Raw genomic sequence first — 18531 nt, 5'->3', positions numbered from 1 at the left:
ACGCTAAATTCCCTGAATGGTGACTTTGATGTGCGGTGAAGCTTGAGGCCAGTTTCTTTTTAATATTCACTAGTGTGATCATTATCGTTTGAGGTCACAGTGCATTGGGTTTGGTTTTTTATTTATTTTTGTGCGTGTAGCGGTCTGAGCGCCTGCATTTCTTCACGCGCGGTATTGTTTCATCTTAGCGGTTGAACTGGCTTGGACCTGGTAGCTTGGCAAGTCCCTTGTATGTTTGTTTTGTTTAATGCCTTTGATTTGCCGAATGACTAACCTGTCTGACCTTCTTTTAAATGTATTTAATAAAGATTTCTAGTTTTATAAAATAAAACCTGTGTAATTCAATTTTAGGGCCCTAATTCCCCCTTGTTCGGATATACTGTCGTGGTTTTTTCTCCTTCCCCGCCAAATCAGAAGTCCGCTTGTGCAGTATCCAGAATTCAGTCTTTATTGCAACAAAGAAGTTACAACCAAGGCTGGACACGTAAAAGTGTGTCCAGTACTGTTTTACACCAATTTTTATACAAGTTCTTATCATTTAACAATATCTCGTAACTTAAGCATCATCATTCCTTCAGCCATTCACAATAATTGTTTTTTCCCTTAATCCACACCCCTAGGTGATAAGTTTGTCCATCATTTCTTTTACCGTTTGGTCTCTCGGCTGAACATAATGGTGGCTGGAGCAGCTCCACTTGGGTTTTTAAAAAAATGCTCAGCCGTGAACTTCGGGTGAACTCAGGCGAATCCCTTCCTTTAGTAGTAAACCTAGGCAGTTTCAGCCTTTTACACATTGTCTAACTAAAAGGTTGATAATATATTTGTCCTTTAGCATTGTGATAAAATATACGTTAATAAAAGTGAATATTCATAGATTCAGGACTAATATAAAGTAGCTAACAGAATCTCAGACTAACAAAAGGTGCAAATACATACTCAGTTGATTACGTTGTGTTGATTACATTATAATGTTTATATTGTAATGATTACATCATGGATATTTGACATACTTTTTAATAATATCATAATACTTGTATTCTATGTTATATAGTGCTGAATAATATTCCATAATACCACATTTAATTGTAGTTTAAGGGGAGGTGTGGCCAGCTGTTTACAAGGGGGTGCTACGTTAGTAACACAAAATTGGACCTAATTTGCTTTAGTTTGACATGGGATCAAAATTTAGAGTAAACTAATACATGTAATAGCGGGCATGCAAAAGATCAACGGCAGAACGGAGGCTCTGAACCCAGTCTAGATTAAAACGGAATTAACCGTCTCGCTCAATATAATATTGGGATGAGTTATTCTGATCAGAGGCCTCCATGGATTAGTGCATCTGTCCCCTCACGCATGTTTAGACAGACGTCTAACATCTTAAGGCACCAGGGCAACAACAGACAGAACAACAGCATCAATTTCACAGCTAGTTTTAAAAATTGCTTTAAAGCAGAATGATTATAGCAAATAGGTAAACTGCATAATATTAATGAAATTATTAAAATGTGCAGAGTAATACATATTTGTCATTCAGACATTGTGCTTTTTAAACAGCAGAAGGGATACATTAAATCATGATTATATTGTCCTTACTATATATATTTTTTAATTTTTCCCCTCAATGTTATAAATATTTGCCCCCCTGATATATAATCAGTGTAAGCACACAAACACGTTGGCCGGTTATCCTATTCATTCAGTACCAGCCCAACAAGTAGAGAATTCAGCACCACGGACAGTGACTTGTGTTACTGCGACATCTGGTTCCTTCATTGGCTCTGTATATATTTATAGAAATGACTAATTGGTTCTGTTGTAGAAATTTCCAGCCAGAGACTTGGTTCCTATATGACAAGGATATTTTATTTTTACTCGGACTGAGAAGCTACAGAAAATCATCTCTGCATGTGATCTCCCCTTTACTGCTCGAGCAGGGCACACGTACATCAACAAGTGTCAAGGCAGCAAGTGCATGCAAACAACTTCTCAGGACAGTTATAGGGCCTTCAGGAGGAGCCAAACTGCTGCGTCATTCAGTGATACCTTGTCTAAGGCACTAAAACATTCTAAGCACTTGGGCATATTTAAACAAAGTAGTATGGCACCTGTGTCAGAATCCATCCCTGCCTTGTCCTGTTCACATGTCACTGGCCATCCTATTCTCTCCTCTGTCTTCTACCCCTTAGCCCGTAGTGTGTTTGCCTGCTCATAGGGCCACCATGTGGCTTAACGGGCCAAGTGGTTGGCCACCGTTCCTGACTACCCTTTTGGTTGTGGGTTTTGAGGATATCAGAGGGTCTGTGTTTTAATGATTGTCCCCCAGGCCACCATGCAGCTCAGCCCAGGATTCTCCACCCATTCTACCTTTACTCCTTCAGCCGCATACATGAGTCAGACCTATAGGTTATTCAAATTTCGTCCTGTCAAATTTACTGGACAGGAAGTGGACACTGCAAATGAATCTGTGAATACTCCAATACCTACATCTTCACAAGTTACATTAATGGGTTTGGTACAGTAAATGGCTGTGAGGTGGGATTTCTTCTTGATGTCTGTTTGTAGCCCGTCCACCAGCAGCTGCTGCTGTATTTATCACACCAAGCAGGGAAAGTATATTGCCAAATTTTCCTTAGTTCAATTACGCTTGATTAAGCTAATTAAGCCGGCTATGTTATTTACATTCAGAAGGATGCCGCCATATTGGGTTATACACAGATGCCACGATAGCTCACACTCACATTCCCTCTTCATTATTTTTCTAAACACACTCCATCCTGCCTTGTCACCTGCAACAAGATCTCACTCCCTGTATCAAGTAAAGTCTTTCTAATGATTGAGCAGATTTCTGCTTCTCTCCTAACCATGGGCATCCAAAGTAAGATGAAGCAAAATGTTAGGAAATTTGACAACACATGGTTACTCTTTTGGTAACAGTGACCTTGGTTTTATTTTGATAGATGTAAACCACATAATTTGGTCTTAACCTTGTTTTCTGTCCTAAAAGCAAACTTTTGTGTTACAGGAGAAATGTGCACAGCTGCTCGGATCAACCCCAGCTAATCAGCGCATATGGGAATCTTTTCAAAATACCATGTGAGTCTTATGCAATTTACCCAAGTAATATAAGCTCTTTAGATGACGCTCAAATAATCATTTCCCATCAACTTAGTGTCAGAACACAAACTCGGTGGCAAAAAAAGTGAAGCACAACAGACTAAGTTGTGAAAATGAAATCTGCATGTGATGAAAGGGCATGTGACTGTATCACGATGATTATAATATCAGAGCATACGGACCATGGAGTTGGTGGTATGGCCACACTGCTGGTCCCATGTCAGTAGGGTATAGCACACCCTTGGGCCCGGATACCACTAGGATGTCACTGGTGTACCACTGTGCCGTCAGAGTGTGGTGTGTCACTCCACAGCGTTGGCAGGATTGCTCTTCTCCCTGCGGCGCCACCATACGCACACGACGGTCATCTGTGGTACTGCAGAACTGAGATGTATCGCTGAACATGGTAGGACGCCAGTCGTCATCAGTCCATGCCTCCCAGTGACTACACCACTCCAATCGCAACAGTTTCTGTGCTATTGTGAACGGCAGCCTATGCATGGGACGGTGAACCCGTAGTCCAGCTGATGCCAGTCATCGCGACACGATGATATAGGGTGTTGTAGAGAGTCCAGTAGCTGTGTCCATATATCAGGCGCAGGTGTCATGGGGATCTGTGATGCTTGGAGCACAATCCGACGATCCTTCCTTGGCGTGGTCTGTCTTGGATGACCAGAAACTTCACGACGTGTGTGGATGCCTCACGTGCCCATTGGTTTCAATATCAGGCCACTGTGATATCCGCATGGCCCACATGCAATTGCACCATATGACCACCTGGCTTCATGCAAACCCGCAATGCAACCCTATCAAACTCCGTCAAGTGCCGGTAACCCTAATGTGACTACGAGGCATCCTGTGTCTGGTGATTAAACATGCCAACTCCTTGCAATTCTAATCATTTACATATCCATCACTGGTCTGCACGTGTACCAAATTACATCTAAATTGGAGAGTTCTGGGTTTTCAACTTGTATATGCCCTTCACTGATGAGAAATTCATCAACATCTAAGTCCTACATTCATGTACAATGCATATTAAATTAATATTTTGTCACTATTAGTCTTGATGTATCATTCTTTGAATGCACTCAATTGAATCATGGACAGTGGTTCCACATGGAAAAAAATGAATATTCTGAAAAGGAAACGTCCTTCTTCGGTTGATACATTCACTTTGTTTTCTGAGAAGGTTTTTCCCTTGACTGCCTTGTACAGTATGTCTAGTGTGTTTTTTTGGTATGAATGTGGCATTAATCATACAATGAAAAAAACACTGACTTGTAGTGAACATGTAAAACAACAACATGCAGTGTCATCCATCCATCCATTTTCCAAACCGCTTATCCTATTGGGTCGCGGGGGGTCCGGAGGCAGGGAACAACCCAGGATGGGGGGCCAGCCCATCGCAGGACTCAATCACACACCATTCACTCACACATGCACACCTATGGGCAATTTAGCGACTCCAATTAGCCTCAGCATGTTTTTGGACTGTGGGGGGAAACCGGAGTACCCGGAGGAAACCCCACGACGACATGGGGAGAACATGCAAACTCCGCACACATGTGACCCAGGCGGAGACTTGAACCCGGGTCCCAGAGGTGTGAGGCAACAGTGCTAACCACTGCACCACCCCGCCGCTCCTCATGCAGTGTCATATATAACTGAAATAAGAAATGCTGGATTGCCTGAGTTGCATGCGTGTGTGTTTTTTAATATGGGCAACATGGTTCCCTGAGATGCCTCAGTGTTGCTCACCTCCATCTCTAACACACAGCCACACAAATGATTTTAAAACTACTGAAAGAAATAATTGGCTACACTGCAGCTCCACTGTTTTGTTTGGCACCCCTGCATGTTCTGCATTGCGTGGGGAAAAAAGTTGAAGGCTGTGTTACATACTGTAACACAGCTAGAATGCAAAAACACTTTATACTTCACATAAGGTGGTGGACGTTATTGACAAAGGCAAATTTGTGTTGACCCCAGCAAGGCAGCTAGCGTACTTTGCATTTCTCTCTTACCCGGATGTGACAATAAAGTGCTGCACTACAGTAAACCCTGCAGACACACATGAGTGTGTGGCAGAGTCTTTGGTTTACACTAAACTGAGAGCAGACTTGGAGAGCTCTCCCATTGAAAATAGCGAGATGGTTTTGTTTGTGGATGGCTCATGTTGGAGAGATGGGGATGCCTTGAAGGCTGGGTTTGCTGTAGTCCAGGCACAGGGTGATGATTTTCACACTCTCGTTTCAGAGCACAACCCTGTTCTGGTCAATTAGCAGAGATAAAGGCTTTGACTACAGCGTGCCGGCGAGGACAACATAAGACAGTTACTATCTACACAGACTCTGCATACACACATGATGTATGCCATCAGTTTGGAGCAGTCTGGAAGCAAAGGGGGTTTCGCAAAAGTGACGGCTCCCCCATTCAGCATTATAATCAGATTTTGGAGTTGCTACACACAATGATGCGTCCCAAGCGTTTGGCTATTGTTAAGTGTCAGGCCCACCGCAAAGGTCGTGATTTTGTTATTCAAGGAAATGCAGTCTCTGATGCGACAGCCAGGCCAACATTTTGATAACGGATGCGCATGGTCTTGACCATTGCACAAGGGGGGTGGTGTTACAGAAAATTACAGAACAAGGTTTCTGGACACCATAGCTGCAAGCAATGACGGATGCAAGGTTGTCAGAATATGAGGTGTGCATTAAGAACAATTTACGCAAAGCAATCACGGCCCCAGTAGGGCACATTCCAGTGCCTGAGGGACCGTTCAGACACTTGGTGATGGACTATGTGGACATGGGAAAAACAGCATATGGAAAGCGATATATGCTTGTGATTGTGGACAGGTTCAGCAGATGGGTGGAGACAATACCGTCCAAGGACATGGGGGCGATGACAGTGGTGAAATTCCTGATCAGAGAGTCCGAGGTTTGGGATACCAACTGAAATAAGCTCTGATAATGGAGCTGCCTTTGTGGGGAAAGTTAAAAGTTAGTGGTTTAACAGCTGAGAATAAAACAAAAGTTGGCATGTGTGTATCACCCTCAGATGCAGGGTATGGTGGAGAGAGTGAATGGCACACTTAAGCAGAAGCTGAATAAAATTTGCGCCGCCATGAAAATGAACTGGGTGGATGCCCTGTCAACAGCCTTGATGACATATCGGATGGAAACGCACAGGTGATGCATTTGTCTCCGCATGAAATGCTGACAGGGAGACCTATGCCTGGATCGACTTGGAGGGGGCGTATAAGGGACCCAGCCTAGATCAGCTGGGGGATGAATTAAAGTTGTACATGAGGACTTTAACCAAAATACACAAAACTATTTCCAAACAGGAAAAGGAGAAAGCACAGAAAGAAGACACAGACCAGGAGGAGCCAGTCATCTTTCCAGGAGATAAAGTCTACCTGCGAGTGTTCCGGTGAAAGTGGCACTAGCCCTGACGAGAGGGACCCTTCAAGGTGACACGAGCCACAGCAACAGCGGTGCAGGTAGAAGGGAGTAATATGTGGTACCATTTGAACCACTGCACTAGAGTACCGCACGAAAGACAGAGTCACTGAAAACAACACAGAGGATGCAGTTGCCCTTGACTCAGATGGCCCTGATGGAGCTCCCAGAGGAGCTCCACAGCTTGGGGTGGAGTCAGTTTCAGGATCAGAGCAGAGTGAGGGTCAAGAGGGAGCATCGCAAGCAGACCAGCCACTCCAGACAGGACACGAAGCTGTGGGTTCTGGTACGGCTGACAGCAACGATGTTAGTGATGCTAATGATTTATCAGGCCCTTCAGGTCTGGGTGCACAGCAGGACCACAGGTCAGGTGAGCACAGGACAACTGACTTCACTGACTCAGCCTGGTCCTTTGATGCTGAATAACCTCTCAGATTACAGTGAGCGAAAGCGGAGAGAAATGGGGGGAGATATGGGAGTGAGGAGAGTGAGTAAATTTTAGAAGGATGCCCAGGGTGAAGTAGACCTGTATGGGTTAGCAAAACGTACACTTGGAAATTGGTGATATAAATGGGCTAAGTATACCGCCACTTCATTAGGGCAGGAGGGGTGTGTGTTGTGTGCAAGTCCTGACCCTTCAGTTAGGGTTGTCCCGTTCCCATACACTAATAAACAGTGTGAAGAATGGGAAATGGAGAGGAGTATGAGATTCTGGAAGAGTAAATACTAAATATGCATAGAGGGTGGAAAAGCATTGTGGGCAGTTTAAGCCCTGGGAAGGAGGTCAGCAAGATATTATGGCGAACAAATTGAGTTTTTTTACAGCAAATTTTCCTCTCTTCATGTTGTCCCTACTGCGCAGATTAATCGTCCCATGTGCCTGCCAGCAAATATTGCTCCTTTACCTGCCGAATGCTGCCTAATTTTAATGCTGCAATTGAAAGGCTTCAAACATGATATGGGTGTGTGGGTTCTTACTAAAAAGTTATAATTCAAGTAGCCTCAATAACAGTCCATTTTGATGGCAGGTACCTGAAAGTACAACTCTGGAGGACCTTGAGAAGTGAAAGACACCTCTGCTTGACTTCATGGCCAATGCAGGTTGTCTGAGGCCTATCCGGTCAATAAGAGACGGGAATCTGCTGGAACATGACATTGTCACGTTTCAGGTCATCCACAGGGGTCAGGGTCCATTTCAGAGGTATTCTGTGTTCTGTTTACATGTACGTTAGTTAGGATCAGAATTTTATCCTTTGACCATCATGGTTCAAGTTGCTATTATTTCTTTGAATATAAACTAATAAAGTAACCAGTAACACATTGATAATTAATAAGCGAGTTATAAACACTGTCTACATTCTGCGCCACCTGTTCTGCTTTGAGACAATCACAATGACTGCTGACCAGATGGAAGATCTTTTCAGCATTCATCTGTCTCCAGAAGGTAGCAACAAGAGAGTTGCTGAGGAAATAGACTCTCCAGAAGGTAATGACCATCTCCAGGATGCAGAAGGTACTTTAATTGACCGTATAGTGTAGAAGTAAATGTTGTTTTTGTAAAACAAAATATACCTGTATAACAAAAAACACTGTAGCTAAAGGTAAATCCTCTTACTGGACAATCACCTATTTTAAATCGCTCTTCAGTTTTATCCGTTTTCCAAACCTCTTATCCTTCTGGGTCACGGGGGTCGGGAGCCCATCCCAGAAGCAATGGGCACGAGGCAGGGAACAACCCTGAATGGGGTCAAGCCCATTGCAGGGCACACTCACACACCATTCACTCACACACGCACACTTACGGGCAATTTAGCAACTCCAATTAGTCTCAGCATGTTTTTAGACTGTGGGGGAGAACCGGAAAACCCAGAGGAAACCGCACGACGACATGGGGAGAACATGCAAACTCCACACACATCTGACCCAGGCGGAGACTTGAACCCGGGTCCCAGAGGTGTGACGCAACAGTGCTAACCACTGCACCAGCATGTCGCCCCATCCTATTAAGCTTATTGTTCAGAATTAAAAATGGGGTTATTAAGAAAGAGTAGCCTCCTATAAAATAGCCCAGCACTCCTCCCTCCAGGCCAAGAATATTTTCTTTATGGTCCAGTTCAAAATAATGTCATCTGCAGAAATACGGAGCACTTGTAATTTATCTGTATTTTAGATGGTAGACGAGTGGCTGGGTGACGTCGTGGCTGGACGACTTGCAGTGTAGCTTGTTATCTGTGCGTTCTGGACAGGCTGCTGACTTCTGATTACTTTTGGCATTTGGTTCAATGTTACGTCATTTCCAGGTGTGTCGGTGCCCAGTATGAAGCTAATCGCCGCATTATAGTTATGAAAAGAAGACAGAATAGCAAAGAAATTGAGGCAGAATTAATTCAACAAAGTATTAAAAATATTACTCAAGTAGATGAATCGCTTCTTGAGACTGAAGGCGACTGTATTTGCACGAACGAGCGTCGAAAAGAAATGCATTATTGTCGCGCAGGAGAACAAGACTACCGATGTTACAGCGAGCGGACGCTGCTGCCGCGCAGGAGAAGCGAAGCGACATTGCCTTTAAAATGAGAGATTACATTCCGTGGCAGGGGGACAGTTTACAGCACGACACCGGCATTAGGCAGCAGGATGGGTGGGTTAGGTGATCTCCCAGACTGAAAGGGATTCTGGGGACTCAGGGGACAGTGTCGCCCTGAGGGACTGAGGGCCACGTCAGAGGGGGCCTGCTGTAGAGGGGCCCAGACAAGGGATGGCTGATGTAGAGGAGCCAGGTGTGGAGGTGCCACATATTGAGGAACCCTGGTGATCACACTACAGGGGGCCAAATGTTGGTGGGCCAAGAGGAAGTGGCTGGGGAGTAGAAAGCATAGATGTCTTGGAGGTGGGTAGACTACAGAGATTTATGCACCCCGGGATTCCCTCAAGTGCCTCTCAGATCTAGGATGGCCAATACTCGGTCCTCCCCAGGAGTGAGAGGATGCAGACTGGCTCCCCCCAGCTCTCCTCACCGGCTCCCTCCAAAGAGCTGTAGCCCTCCTTTTGGTGATGCCGACATCGTCCCTGCACTTCCCCCTCACACTCTCTGCCATGCGGCAGCAGACATGGCCCACAGAATGTATCAATTTTCTTTGATCTCTTGCTATATAGTTTCCTGACATATATTTGTCTTTTGCCAATGTGCATTATGATATAGGAAACGTACCCCAGAGCAGGACTTTAGACTAAACCATTTTCAGTAAGGATAGGTGTGCTTGGGGTGAAAACACTTTAAATGAACTGTTGAGATTGATTCATTTTATCTGTACTTTTTTGAATATGAAGAATTATTTTAGTGGATATCTCCCTATTTTAATGCTAGAGGGAGCCCCCCCCCCCAAATTTATGCCTGACCCACAAACCCACACACTGTCCACAGATGAGAACAGCGCAGACCCTGCACAGTCAGGTTTGGCAACTCCTTCCAATTTTATAGCCCAAACCAGGAGTAAAAGATGCAGAAAATCAGACCCTTCATAGAAAAATTTATGTTCAACGACACTCCATAATGCTGCTTAAAATGAAGCAATGCACGCACAAGTTAAAGCTCTTTTCGTTTTAATGAATGAGAAGTTTTGGATAAAGAAATGAATTAGGCTTATTTTTTTCATGTGAGCATCCTCCTGCAGCATTTAAATACGGTAAAGTGGCTGATGGATGGACTTGTATTAAATTTGGGAGGGTCTGAATGAAGCTCATTACCCCAAATTTTCTTAAATTGGCTTATATATTTACAACATGGTGACTGCAACAATAATACACTCACGACTGTGGTGTTCTACCTAGAGCACCACTAGAGGGAGCTCACACATTCTGTCGTACTTGCCACAGTAACAACAGTGATGTATAGGAACAGAGTTAGAAGCCGGTAATTTATATATAAAAAATGTCATTTCATTAATCTGACTGGGTAGGTCCAGCTGTCAATCCCACCCAGGCCTATCCTCAGCTCCGCCTCTGCGTCAGTCCATCTCTTTGCAGTCCAAGTTGTACATCTACCAAACTTGGCAACAAATTTGCAACGGTTCTGTTTCGGTGGTTGTATTTAAGGAATGTCACATTAGTAAACATCTGGACATCTGAAATGGGCAGAGACAAAATCGGCAGTACAGGCAGACCAATGTCTTTGAAACTCCTTTTTCCTTCAGCACCCTCTTACTGCAAAACCTCAATCCAAAGTTCTCCATGTTGTTCATCTCTGTGAAACTGCAACAGGAGAGCTCTCTCCACTGGTGTTCTAATTCACCAAGGGAACAGGAAAGGCCCTCTTTTGGTAGACTGCCTACTGCAGGCTCTCTTTCCCGGGGATGAATTATCTCCAGCTTACTCAAGTGACTCTGGAAGTCGCATTAGATACTGTGTCCAGAAGCAGTCCATGCTGCGCTTAGGAATGATGTCTCTTCTAGTGTAGAACTGACTGTGGAATTTACTGTAAATACCTAGCAAAAAAAAAAGCTGCCAGAAAAGTATTGCAAAATTGCTGTTAATCACTGTAAAACCCCCAGCTCCATGGGTGTCCCTACAGGTGGCTGCCCTTTGCTGCCAGGTTTGCTGTTACCTTTGTCTGTGCCCGTGTGTCAAGTAGAGCAAGATGGGGTAGGTGAAAAGAGAATTTCCCCAAGGGGAGTAACAAAGCATCTTCATTTCATTTAGAAAATAATTACAAAATGTCTTTTACAGGTTTTGTCCTATGTAAATTACAGCAATTGTCTTTTTTAAACAGAAAAATAACAATTAACTGTAATCTAGTTTAAAATATTATATTGTATTCTATTCAAAATATAGAAGTTACCTAGCAACTGGAATTGACAATAAATGCTATTAATACTCCACAATACTGAATGTTGTTGTAGAATGCTTTCCAAGTTAATTTTTGTATTTTACATTTGCAGCTATGCAATCTATGCATATTGTTAAGTGGTTTAAATGAAACTAAGACGAAAATAACAGCCTGAGACAGAGACCCACACAGAACAAACTCACATTAACTGGAATGACATTAACTTGAAAATTTCAGGATAATCTTCACACCCGTTAACCACTTGATGGAATTAAACTTAGTCAGAGTTGCAACAAAGTCAAGTATTTTTAAAACTGACCATATTCTAGGCTTAAAGGCCCAATTTGAAATCAGGACTGGACATAGAAATCTATTCAGAACAACATTACATTAATGTTAGAATAATGTTATATTTTTTGCTGGTCTGTGTTAATGTAATGCAACAACTCTGGTCTAATACCTCCCTGTCACTTTAATGCTGGATGTGTGTGCAATTTATAACAAGTTAGGCAAGCCACGGATTCAACCATTAAACTGCATTTTCATTCCACATTTTTTGACAGTTCTGTCCAAAATCATATTCCACCAAATCAGCCGTTACAAATTCCAATAACTTCAACCTTCAAATGTATTAAAGTTGATCTTTTTCAGTGTGTTCCTAAATCTTACGGTATAAGCAAAAGGTATAAATAAAAGATTAAGAACAATTTCCATTTGAATAGTGGAGAAGAGTCCTCATCTTTTGTACATGTCTCATGCTCAGAGTCCATCAATCGCCTGAGGAGAGAGGAGACGTGAGGATTGACTGAGTTGTTCTTCTCAGGCATCGTCCCACTTCTTTGGCTTGCAGTCTTCATGCTGCTGGTTGGATTGATTCCAATGAAACAGTTTAAACCGAAAAATCACATGAATAAAACTTACGCTGACCCTCACTGAAGCGGCCTGGTATCTGTTTCATACCTCACTTTACAACACACAGGACTTTTTTTTTAATTTAAAGGCACAAGTTATTTTACGTCATGGCCAACCCACGTTTGCTAGTTTAATGGCAGAAAAATAGTCAAAGCCAGGCGCCTGGTCCACAAGGGTTGTACTCAGTCACTGCTGTTTTTATGGTGTAAACATGCTATAAACTAATTTTTTCAAACATTTTCTTTAAGAGCTAGGGGCGCTAGGTGGATTGCTATTATAATGATGGATTTGCCAGGCAGAAGAAAAGAATGCTTCTCTGCAGAGATACAAAAAATCTGCTTGTGCACAATGTGAAAGCGTGCGAGCAGACCATCTACAACAGCAGCAGGATTACACCAAAGTAGAGGTCTGCATTCCTGTGGAACCCACGGCAATAAAGTGCAGTGCAGGACAAACTTTCATTTTTGAATGCAGGAGCAGGAGGGAAGTGACTGATATGTTCGCAGGGAAAAAGAATGAAACAAGTGTTTTTTGTTATCAAACAATTTTTTATTTGCGTGAGTAAATACAAAATTACACAGCAAAGTATAGCACGTTATCACAACATTACATTGTGTGAAAGCGCTTTACAGCATCCCCACCCAAAGCCCCCAGTGAGTAAGCCATAGGCGACAGTGGCAAGGAAAAACTCCCTAGAAGGAAGAAACCTTGGGAGGCACCAGACTCAAAGGGGAAGCCCAAACCTCCAGGGGCCGGCAGGGATAGTCAAAAACACACACACCAGATAACTGCAACAGGTTCTTCTACATATCCTATACATGGGCATGGTACAGTGATGCAGTGGTTAAAACTGTTAACTCACACCTCTGGGGACATTCATCCATTTTCTGAAACCGCTTCTCCTGTTCAGCGTTGCTCCAGCTGACAGCTTAAGCAATTCATCTGTATCTGAATGAGGAAAAACAACATACAGGCAATACAATGGAGCTGTCAGTCACTCCTGGCACATGGAATACAGTTCTGCACTGACACCTCCGCAATGAACAATTGCATTATAGCATAGGAAACTAGTTAACTTTCACATAAAATTTAGATATAATCAAAACAGAAGCCTGGAACAATTTTAAATTTTACTAAATGGCAATATACTGATTTTGGTCACCAAACAAACTTTACAGGACTTGCTTCACTACTTTTATTTGTGTTTCGTACAATACATCTGCCCTCTCCTGGTCTGGTGGAATATCATTGCTGTAGGCAGCACCGAGCGAAACCACCCGCATCCGCAGTAGAATGCAACATGAAAGCGCACGCGGAAAAGTGAAATATCACCTAGACTTTGCGGCACAGGAAACTAGCCGACTTGCACATGAAATTTAAATTTAACCAACACAGCACCCCACAACAATGTTCACTTTATTTAAAAGAAATGAACTAATTTACTCACTAGCAAGCGCAATAATGTACTTAAACGCAGGAAAGCGCACGCGGAAAAGTTAAATGTCAACTACACTTTGCGCATAAAATTTAAATATAATTAACATAGTAGCCCAGAACAAAATCACTTTATTTAAAAGCAATATACTGACTTTACTCATCAAACATATTTTAATATACATGCAAATTTGACAAATACTAAATAATAAGATAAATTATCCGATAAAATGGGAGCAGAATGGCAACCCACCTTGGTGCAGAAAACAAGTGAAGCCGCGTCTTTCAAACCGGCAGCGTCCCACGTGCCGAGGAGTCAAATGTAATCAAGCAACACGGCCCACACACATTAAATAATAACATCATAATAATTATAGTTCTTGTATAATTATTCTCTATATTATTCTATAATAAGATTAACAGACTTTTATAAGTTAAGTTGTATACCGAGAACAGTATGCGACAGCATAAGCATATAACTCTTAAGGGTTTATTAATTAAAAATCACACATTCATCCTGCTTAACATAAAACAATGACTTAAAGAGACTTAATTGTGAAATGAACGCTACTGTCCGAGGGTATTTATCTCCACAAATTGCTATGGAACATAATGTCTTAAATACTCAGATTTTCAGAATGACAGAATCTTAACATTTTAAATTTTGTTTTGCGATACCGATACGTAGTGATATTGGTATGTGGAACAACGTTAAACTGTAGTTAGATTAAGTGCGTATTCACAATTTACCCGTTTGCCTTTTATCGTGACTGAGCACGATCCCCCACCCCAGCTGGTCTGCACTCCCCACATTGCAAATAACGATCCAGACCTCAGCGCTTTTGTTACCGTGGGACTTTGTTGCGTTGAAGAAAACATTAAAATGAAGTCTGAGGAATGTTACATGACACAGCTAAAATGCAAAAACTCTCTCTGGTGTAATTCACTGCATAAAACCAATAGTCTTAAGTGTGGTGCCTTCTTCATAACACTCCCTGACTTTTGTATTCGTGACCATGAGATACGGTGGCCTTTTCTTCCTTCATTTGACTAGTGTTCCTCCCTTTCCTCCCAGCCTTGGTTGGTGGTTCAGGCAGCATCACCTTCTTTTAATAGACCCAGGTGTATCCATCCATCCATTTTCCAAACCACTAATCATACTGGGTCGTGGGGGGTCCGGAGCCTATCCCAGAAGCAATGGGCACGAGGCAGGGAACAACCCAGGATGGGGGGCCAGCCCATTGCAGGGCACACTCACACACCATTCACTCACACATGCACACCTAGGGGCAATTTAGCAACTCCAATTAGCCTCAGCATGTTTTTGGACTGTGGGGGGGAAACCGGAGTACCCGGAGAAAACCCCACGACGATATGGAGAGAACATGCAAACTCCACACACATGTGATCCAGGCAGAGACTCGAACCTGGGTCACCCAGGTGTCATTTATTTTGAAATTCGGTTCAAGTGCAGAAAATGTTCTAGCAGAAGTCTTGGACAATCTCTGAATTACACAGAAATCTGACTTCTTCTGAAGCTGTGAGAAATTGTTCTTCTGTAATTGTTGCATTGATATTTGTTGATGTGCGTGTGCCCTCCTTGAGCAGTAAAGGGGAGATCACATGCAGAGCTGATTTTCTGTAGTTTCTTAGTCTAAATAAAAATAAAATATTCTCTTCATATAGGCTGGACATTTCTAGAAAAGAGCCAATTAGTTATTTCTAGAAAAATATATGGAGCCAATGAAAGGACCTGACGTCATAGTAGCACAGATCACTGTCCGTGGTGCTGAATTTTCTACTTGTTGGGTTGGCGCTGAACAAATAGGATAACCGGCCACCGTGTCTGTGTGCCTCCACTGATTGGCCCCCTGACATATAATTATTTTTAAGACTGAAGGGGAGAAAGATCATACAGGAAATTAGTTAACAGTAATTAGCAATCACTTATAGTTCTCATTTATAATGATGTAAATTTAAAAAAATTATATATATATATATATATATATATATATATATATATATATATATATATATATATATATATATATATATCATTAAAAACAAAATATAATCCTGATTTAATGTATCCCTTCTGCTCTTAAAAAAGCACAATATGTCTGAAAGACAAATATGTCTATTACTCTACATGTTTTAATAATTTTGTTAATATTACCTAATTTGCTTATCTTTTTTTCTGTAATCACTCTGCATTAAAGCAATTTTTAAAACTAGCTGTGATACTGATGATTCTGTTGTTATTCTGACTGTTGTTGCCCTGGTGCCTTAGGATACGTCTGTCTAAACATAATTGAGAGGATGGATGCATTATTCTATGGAGGCCTCTGAAGAGAATAAATGATCCCAATATTATATTGAGAGAGATGGTTAAATCAGAGCTGGATAAGATTTTAACAACTCTGAGCTATTAGTTAAGTTCTTCCCAAACGAGCTTGATGGGCCGAATGGGCTCCTCTAATTTGTAAATTTCTTATGTTCTAAGATATACAGTACTGTGCAAAAGTCTTAGGCAGTCCAAAGAAATGTTTAAAGCTGTTTATCTGGGTAGCAAGTGTACTTTGGCTTAGAACAAATAACACAATTTAACATTAGAACGTGTAAATTAAGAGGAACACAATAAAAACTATTAATAATTTCTTCTCTTTTCTAAAAAGATACTGATATCTAGTCGGATGGCTAGATGAACACCGCTTCAGTTCCCAAACTTCTCCTCAGGGGCACCTCAGCCGTTCCATGATTTTGACAGATTGACTAGCTGTATGAGGTGTGCTAGTGGCCAAGTCAAAAAATACATGGCTGCACTGGACGGTCGCTACAAATACTAGGATGATGTTAGCAGAGGTTCTGAAATGGCTAAGCTGAGACACTTTGACAGGCATAATATCATAGTTTTACACCAACACGAGGACAATCTAAACATCGTTTTCTTTGCCTGCCTAAGATTTTTGCACAGTGCTGTACATGGAAGTCTCAATTCAACCCTATCCTTTCCTAAGTGCCATACTTCTGTTGAAAAAAGAAAATTACAGATTGGAAACCTTTTAATAAAGAAACTGTGATAGAAAATTCTTGATTATGCTAATCAATAATCAATAATGGAATATAGATGATTATGCAAAATGCATTACCTAATCAGTAATTAACAATTGAGTTTACAATGTGTTGTTGATTTACACATAGTGGTTGAAACAATGTAATTTACTTGTCATTAATTGAATGTATCAAACAAGAATGCAAATCTGCTTAAGTAAGAAATTTCTATTTTTTATAGAGGAACTAACATGTTTGCCATATATTGCTTGATCAGCAAGAGGCCCAGGTCAAAGCAAAGGCTTGACCTGAGAAGTAAGCTGTTGCAGAAGATATTATAAAATGAATGCATGGTATTGGATAATATAAAATGTAGAAAAAGAGAACAACGAGTCCTAGAATAATATAGCAAAAGGAAAAGTCCCAAATAGATAGACTTGTTCTAAGCTGATAGGTGGACCTTGAAAACGTAGAAGAAACTGGTATCTCCAAATGGCCAAACTTTCTTTGTACTGCCTGGACCTTGAAAGGCAGAAGTAACTGGAACGTCCAAAAATCCGATTTGTCCTTGATTTGTCAGATGACTGTCGCATTTTAGGCCATAAAAGATGTATGCATTTGTTGCTCGGGGAGCAGAACACAAGACGCATGCTTGCTGAGTGTCTGTTCCCTGTGAGCTCATCAAATAATAAAGTTCTGTCAAACACTTAAACATCGGACTTCGAGAAATTTCTTCCACAAAACACTCTGTTCTCGTTAACAATTTTTCAGTTATAAATTCCATATTATACACTTTCTTTCCTCTTTCTTTCCATTGTACTGTCGTGGGTGTCTGGGGTTTTAGCCAGGAGATCGTTATCATCCTCCTGGCAATTACAAGAAGAACTCTCTGTAATACAACCTTATTTTCATGCACTATATTCTGTGGCATAATTCCTAGTATGAAACGAGCTGGTTCAAGTGGTAATTTTATGTTCAAACATTTATTTTTTATCTCTTCCTGTATATTTTGCCAGTACTCTGACAGTTCTGGATAATCCCAAAAAATGTGGGTGTGGTCTCCTACCAGGTCACAACCCCTCCAATAAACCCCTGATTTGAGGTGTTACCAAACGTAGAGGTGAGAAGGGGAGTCTTAAAGTATCTCATCTTAACTTTCCAATCAAATTCCCACCATGTAGGACTGTTTGTTATTCTGTGTCCTTCTTTACATGAATGAGTCCAATCTTCATCGTTAATGATAGTATTCATCTCTAGTTCTCATTTCTCTTTATTAACACTGTTGACTCTTTTTGCAATATTTTATAAATATATGATATAATGTTCTTTTTAACCAATCCTTTAATTGTTCATATAAACAATATATTTGTTGACTGTAGGTATCTAAAACAATCGGGCACTGGGAGGCCACATTTATTTCTAAGATGTTCGAAGGACATTAGATCTCCTCCATCACACAACTGATCCAACTGGTTAAACCTCTTTTCTCCCCATGTCTTAAACCCTGTATCTAATTTAGATGGTAGAAAAAATCAACATTCTGTGCAATTTTCATTGATCTTGATATTGATGAAGGGCGTCCCAGCCTCTCTCTCACTTTTCAGAGCGTTTCCTATCCAAATGTTATTGATTTTATTTACTTTCCGTGTATCTTGATTAAAAATAATTGCTATGTCCAGCGGCAAATTTGGGCAGATACTCTGTTCCATTACCACCCACTGACCC

This window comes from Brienomyrus brachyistius, unplaced genomic scaffold, assembly GCF_023856365.1.
Source record: "Brienomyrus brachyistius isolate T26 unplaced genomic scaffold, BBRACH_0.4 scaffold41, whole genome shotgun sequence".
In the NCBI taxonomy this organism is placed as follows: Eukaryota; Metazoa; Chordata; class Actinopteri; order Osteoglossiformes; family Mormyridae; genus Brienomyrus; species Brienomyrus brachyistius.
The sequence above is the reverse complement of the archived record's forward strand: the minus strand, read 5'-3'. Positions refer to the sequence as shown.